Source organism: Papaver somniferum, chromosome 5 (genome assembly GCF_003573695.1).
Source record: "Papaver somniferum cultivar HN1 chromosome 5, ASM357369v1, whole genome shotgun sequence".
In the NCBI taxonomy this organism is placed as follows: Eukaryota; Viridiplantae; Streptophyta; class Magnoliopsida; order Ranunculales; family Papaveraceae; genus Papaver; species Papaver somniferum.
In genome coordinates, this window is record NC_039362.1 from 209,913,190 (window position 1) to 209,920,371 (window position 7,182).

At 37.6% G+C, this 7,182-nt stretch overlaps 1 pseudogene; it reads left to right on the forward strand.

Annotated features, from left to right (window-relative positions):
• Positions 1 to 2,157: 2,157 nt before the first annotated feature.
• Positions 2,158 to 6,669, forward strand: LOC113284500 (annotated as a pseudogene).
• Positions 6,670 to 7,182: the final 513 nt, after the last annotated feature.

Below are 7,182 nucleotides of genomic sequence, written 5' to 3' on the forward strand. Positions count from 1 at the left end.
CAGCATAAAACAGTGGAAATAAAGAAAAGAAAAACTCACCGGCAAAAACAGCAGTAGAAGAAACAAACAGGAGAAGCGGGCGTGGTTAATGCTAAGGTGGAGAGAATTTAAGATCACAGGTGCAATGAAGACTGACAGAATTTAAGATCACAGGTGCAATGAAGACTGACAGAGAATTTAAGGTCACAGGTTCAATGAAGACAGGCAGGAAATTTAAAGGAAGAATGAACTGAGAGAGTGTTTAGGAAGAATGAAATTAAATTTTCTTTCTATCCTTAAAATACCCGAAAGAAAGAGAAGGAAATTAAGGGAGGAATAGGAAAACGTGCCCGTTACATAAGCAGTTAATGCACGAATAAAAGACGTGCCCAAGTATCTAGGAGAAGTTATTAGAATGAGAAGAATATGCGACGATAGTTTTTCTTCAAGGCACCCATTAGTCATTCAAGCCCGAAGAAAAGGGGCAAATTGTGTACACATATATCTCACTACCAGACACGTGTATATAAAAAGGTACGTGGAAAGCATGCAGGCCAAAACATCAAAACATGATGCGTCACGAAACACCGAATAAACCCCAAGGAGTTACTTTATCTCATCCCCAAAAGAGGGGCTAAGATCAACGGTGGAGATAAAGTTAGCTGACACGGACTGACAGGGGCAGAAGACACTTGTTTGACACGAGCAGACCCCTCAACTACCCACATTAAACACTCTGAGCAGTGTACGTGTCGACCAACCTGTGGAACGAGCGAGGATACCTCTGCGGGATCAAGGGGGAAACGCAGACCTCCGCGTGATGGACGCAAGGACACAAGAAGATAAGGTTCCAACGGTCCTCAGAGATGGGTCCCACGTTCCAACCTTATAAATACCCAATCTCCACAAAGAGGAAGGGGGATCGAAAACATCAGGAGGGGAAGGAGAGAGAGAGAGAGAGAGAGAGAGAAATAGTAAGGGTAAGTTAATCCCTTAGAGGAGAGAAACATGTAAACCCCAAAAGTCATTCAACTATTCGTGTAACCGTGAATAACATAGTAGAACAACAAACCCCGTGGATGTAGGCCTTAGTGCTGAACCACGTAAACCTTGGTCTTATTTACATTCCAGCACTTTACATTCATTTAGCTCCGCACGTGTTTGCTTATATGTTTTGTTTTCCTTAATACTTATATCCCATGCACAAACGCCACGCACGGAGTTGTTGGAGGAGACCATGATAAACCCGAAGGTTTTGAGCCAATGAATCAACACCAGGGTACCATCATCATAATCTCTTTAGATGTTAATGATTGATTGTGAGCGTTCGGACCCCCACGTGGTTCGTGTGCCCACACCATGAGATAAGCAATGCCTCTTCGAAGGTGGTTTCGGCTCCTGGCTGATCGTCAAACTCTTCGGCATCCTCAGTTCACATAACTACCATTAACCTGCTTAGGATACCATCATGGTATGCATTTTGGTCACTGTCGCTTAAATGACGCGAAAATGCAACCACTATGAGTTGGGAAAATGCCCAAAAATGTTATTTTCTTTTGTAAAGAAAATGTAAAACGAGATGATCATAAATGAACGCACATTGTACACGTGTGCAACTCATCCACGTACGGCATGCAAAACAAGTTTTGTTGGTACCTCAGGTTTTCCCTTTCTTATTATGGTCCAAATTCCAAAAGTACGTACTAGGCTGATGAGGTTCAATGTTGGAAATCTGCCCCAACGTTAAAAAAAAGTTGGAAAATGTCCCATTCCGTTAACTTTGACATCTAACCCAGTTAAGTCACATGTGTAACGCCACGATCACCACCAGAACCACTACAAAAACCACCGTCGCCACCACTTGAATCTTAAACCCTGAACCTGAATCCTGAATTTCAAACCCTGAAACTTGAATTCTGAAGGGGTTTTTTCGCGTGTGAGAGCTTACACACGTGACTTAACTGAGTTTTTGACAGAATGGGACATTTTTCCAAATTTTTAAACGTTGGGGCAGATTTCCAACATCGCACCCCGTATTGGGCCATTTTCCCAATTTTCCCTATCAGTAACAAAGCCACTTTATCCTATTTTTCGAACAAAAACAAAAAGCAGAAGAAGAAAAAGAAATCTCAGTCTAATTTATGGTTCTGATCAACGTTGAAAAAGGAATCAAGGGGTTTGAAAGTGAAATGGTCTTCTTTATTTCTCTCATGTCTCTAGTCTCTCAACTAACACCGTGTATATACTCACTTGATCACTTTCCTATATATATGTCCATTTTCTTAAAGATCATATAAGTTGTTATACGATTTAGTTTGTGAGTTCTGGTTTTGATCAGCAGAAATTATCTCCTGAACTCTGATCCTATTCCCTAAGACCGAGACACGTTAAGACTTTCGTGTTCTTGATATTGATCCGAAAATGAAGTTCGGGAAGGAGTTGAAGTCACAAATGGTACCAGAATGGCAAGAAGCATACATGAACTGTGACTCGCTAAAATCAGTTCTCAAAGACATACATGTATTCAAACACCGAAAAAATTCATCATCATCATCATCAGTCATTCCTAGTATGGACAGACAAATGTCGAGGTACAGAGCGTTCAGTGGTCTATTACATCGAAACCCATCAGCATCAACATCTTCTACTGCAGTACTAGGAGTCGAACCCTCTCAACTTCATCATCGTCACCATAATTATCACCATGGTCATGAAAGTGAAGATGATGAAGAACAACAAGTAATCCTAGTGAAGAATCCGACAAACTTACGTGAAGGAACGAGAGATGAAGGTCAGTACCAGACAAAGTTCTTGATGACTGCTGAAGCCGGTGGTGAATATGAACTTGTTTCCTTCCGCAGACTCGATGATGAATTCAACAAAGTTAATAAATTCTATAAAGACAAAGTAGATGAAGTTATGAAAGAAGCTGATTCTTTGAATAAACAAATGGATGCGCTGATTGCTTTTCGTGTTAAAGTTGATAACCCTGAAGGGTTATTAGTTGACGATGAAAGTTGGTCAATCGAAATGGATCAGTTTTCGTCTGAAGTTGCTGCTTCGGCACCCATGGCCGTCACTACACCGAACGGTACTACAAGAAAACACAACAAGTCGTCCTCGAGGAAACTGCACAAAAATTCCGCAATAGAACAGATAGATGAGGGCAGTAGGGAAGGATCTCTGTCAGATAAGTATGCATCATCCGGCAGCGGTGGCGCCGGTAGTACTAGTCCCAGTACAAGTACTAATACTGTTCAGAACGGTGTTACAAATTCTCCAGAGCATCAACCACTTAATCAAAATGCTAAAAAGAAACCATCCAGGCCACCTCCGCTGCATATCCTCAACCGTGTGCAAATCAGTAATACGTTGGAAACTCCTAGATCTACAATCAAAGGACTCATAAATAATGTCAATAGTAACACTAACAGTGTCAACAACAGGCTTAGCACTGGTGGTTCGAATTTCAAAAAAGAAAATCTAAAAAAAAATCGAGGGACAACTTCGACGAGCATTTATCGAGTTTTATCAGAAACTTCGTCTTCTGAAGAGTTACAAGTAATTATATTTAATTCTTTAACAAAGTGTTTCTTCGATATTCATGCATCCAGAGTTCTAGTTGTCACAGAAGTCTAATCTGTTATTTTCTTCTTTCTGTTTTACGTGCAGTTTTCTCAATTTGTTGGCTTTCTCCAAGATCATGAAGAAATATGACAAGGTCGCGTCAAGAAGTGCATCAAAGTCTTACTTGAACATGGTGGATAGATCCTACATAGGCAGCTATGATGGGGTAAAATAACTTTTTTTATGTGCATGAACTTATTGGACTGATACTAATTCATTTTGTATTTTAAAGCTACTTTATGATGCGACATCACTCAAATATTTTGTTCCAATTTCCTTTTACGTGTGGATTTTATGTCCGTCAAAGGCACTAGATGTATTATAGCTTTATTTGACTGAAAGGAAAACTAAAAAAGGTGGAGTATACTATGAACAACCCTGGCCTCCTGGGGATGGAAAAGCAGCCAATTCAATTAGACATCATCACCATGTCAAGTCATATATTTTCACAAATAGTACTTGCAATTCGTTTTGTACCTGTCGTCTAAATGTTTATCTATATGAATTTCAGGTTACTAGGCTTATGGATCGGGTGGAGGCAACATTCATTAAACATTTTGCAAACTCGAACCGTAGTAAAGGCATAAGAATCTTGAGACCCGAAGCCAAGAAAGAAAGGCACACTATTTCATTTTTCCTGGGTAATTTCGCTTTTGCAACCTTTACTAATTAAATGTGGTTTTATAATGCTGTCTAAAAGGACTTGATAAAGGTACTGAGCTGCTTATTCTTTATTCAGGTGTGTTTAGTGGTTGCACAGCAGCTCTAATTGTAGCACTAATATTAATTATACGGGCTCGAAACATTATAGGAAAAGAAGGCAGCACTCAGTACATGGAAAACATGTTTCCACTTTACAGGTAGGCATTCACTCATGATATATCTCCTAACCTCTCATTGTAAATGTAACGTAACACAACTGATAGCTTGTTTGGATATCACTTAAGAAATTGATCTTCGACTTCTGGAGGCAGAAAAATTAGAAATTAGTTTGGATACATAATTTCAAAATGACTTGTAGAAGCAAAAAAAATTAACTTCTTGTGAAACAACAACTATTTGCTTCTGGAGAGGTTAGGATTATCCAACCAGGCTAATAGAGAAATCCTTCTGATTTCTCTAGAGAGGTTAGGATAACAGAATTATCCTTGTAGAAGCAAAAAAATAATCCTTCTCATTTCTGCTTCTAGAGAAAAAACAACTCTTATTTTTTTTATTATCCAAACAGGCTATAAGCATTTTGATGCAAGCGCCTATTCAATTTTCTATAGGAAAATCTTCTTAAAATTATTGGTTTCCTGTTTAACATGAGACTTCAAATTTTTCATGCAGCTTATTTGGATTCATCGTATTACATATGCTGATGTACGGTGTAAACATATATTATTGGAAACGTTACAAAGTAAACTACCCATTCATATTTGGATTCAAACAAGGGACTGAATTAGGATATAGAGAAGTTTTCCTACTGGGGTCAGCTATAGCAACACTTGCATTGGCTAGTGTACTTGCAAATCTGGATATGGAAATGGACGTGAAAACGAAAGATATAAAGCATTCACCGAAATTCTTCCTCTTGGATTAGTCACGGTATGATTACTGAAACAGCCTTGCTCAAGATCATATTGTAAAGCATATAACATTTCTGAATCATATCAATTTCCCGTTATTTCACAGCTCGTACTTCTGATAACGATTTGTCACTTCAATATCATTTACCGCTCAAGTCGTTATTTCTTGCTTCGGTGTTTCTTTCACTGTCTTCTTGCTCCACTTTACAAGGTAATGTAAACTACATTATAAGAGCTAGAAGAAGAAACAATTGTAAACTGGATTACCATTTGTAATCCCATTAATTATTTCTTCCCATTTTCCTGGACAGGTCACTCTACCAGATTTTTTCCTGGCTGATCAACTAACTAGCCAAGTTCAAGCTATTCGAAGTCTTGAGTTCTATATTTGCTACTATGGTTGGGGAGACTTCAAGCGGAGGAACAACACTTGTAAAGATAATGATATTTACAATATCTTTTACTTCATCCTTGCCCTTGCCCCATATTGGAGCCGTTTGCTTCAGGTTTTTTTCTTAAAACTCCATCGGGATCAATGTAAAATATAGCTCTAACTCGGTACTGATTATACCTAGTGTACATTCATTAATTGTAGTGCCTCCGACGCTTATATGACGAGCATGATGCAATGCAAGGCTATAACGCATTTAAATACTTTTCGACAATGGTGGCAGTTCTTATGAGAACTGCATATACAAGGCGGCCATTGACTAGATGGCTCGTATTGGCATGGATCAGCTCAGTCGTTGCCACAACGGTAAGTACATACTGGGATATTGTTATCGACTGGGGTCTTCTACAAAGGAACTCGAAAAATCGTTGGCTTAGAGAAAAACTTCTTGTCTCAAGAAAAAATGTGTACTTTGGAGCCATGGTAAGTAACTGGTCAAGAAGCTACTAGTAGTATATTACTACATCCCATTTTCTTGTTTGAGAAACTAACAAAATTTATTAAACCGCAGGTATTGAATGTTCTGTTAAGATTTGCTTGGTTGCAAACAATGTTAAATTTTCATGTATCATTCCTATACAAAGAAGCTTTGACGACAATTGTTGCTAGCCCCGAAATTATTCGTCGTGGCATGTGGAATTTTTTTAGGTAAATTAGCTCTTATGCTTCTGAAATTTGAACCCGAGAGGTAGAGAATTGTTAAAAAAAAGTTTGGATCGTGATGTGACTTATATGTTGTTTTGTATGGTCAGATTGGAGAATGAACATTTAAACAATGTGGGGAAATTTAGGGTATTCAAGACTGTGCCGCTGCCTTTCAACTATGATGAGGATGATGAAGATAAAGATGACTAATAAACATGGTAGCTGAAATTTTATTGATGTATCAAAAGTTTTGTTGCAGCTAGTCTCTAATGTAATTAATTAAATAAAGTTTTTCTTTTTCTTTTATCAATTTAAACTATTTGACGAAGATATGTATAAAACTTGGCGGGATAATTTGGGGAAATAATTTTACAAGACATTAGTTTTTTGGATCAATGTAAAACTGGAAAAAAAAAAGATGCACACTAAGAGAAATAATAAACCAAGAACATACAAATTTAACATGATTGTCTATGTGCTTACAACCACAAGTGATTACGTGTTTTTTTTCTGTTTTTTTTTCTTCTTCTTTCCAAAAAAGTTTTTTTTCTGTTTTTTTTTCTTCTTCTTTTCAAAAAAAAAAAAGGATTGCGGTCACCTTTTTACCATAAAAACTTTTCTCATAGAGTAAAGAACCTAAATGATTTGTCAAATCAATTACATACACTTATAGTCAGCAGGTTATTGAGCACAAACACTCAAAATAACTCTCTAAGAACATAACATTATACCTCTTCTAAAATTGCCTTCATGACCTAAACTCTCTTGTGAGATTGGATTTGAAAATAAGTTTCTCTATAAAGGTCACATACTTAGCCTCCAAGTATCTCAAACATGAAACACTCTTGGTCTCCAAGTATTTTAAGCATGGAAACCAAAACAAGTTTTCTGAATCGAAAATATGTTATT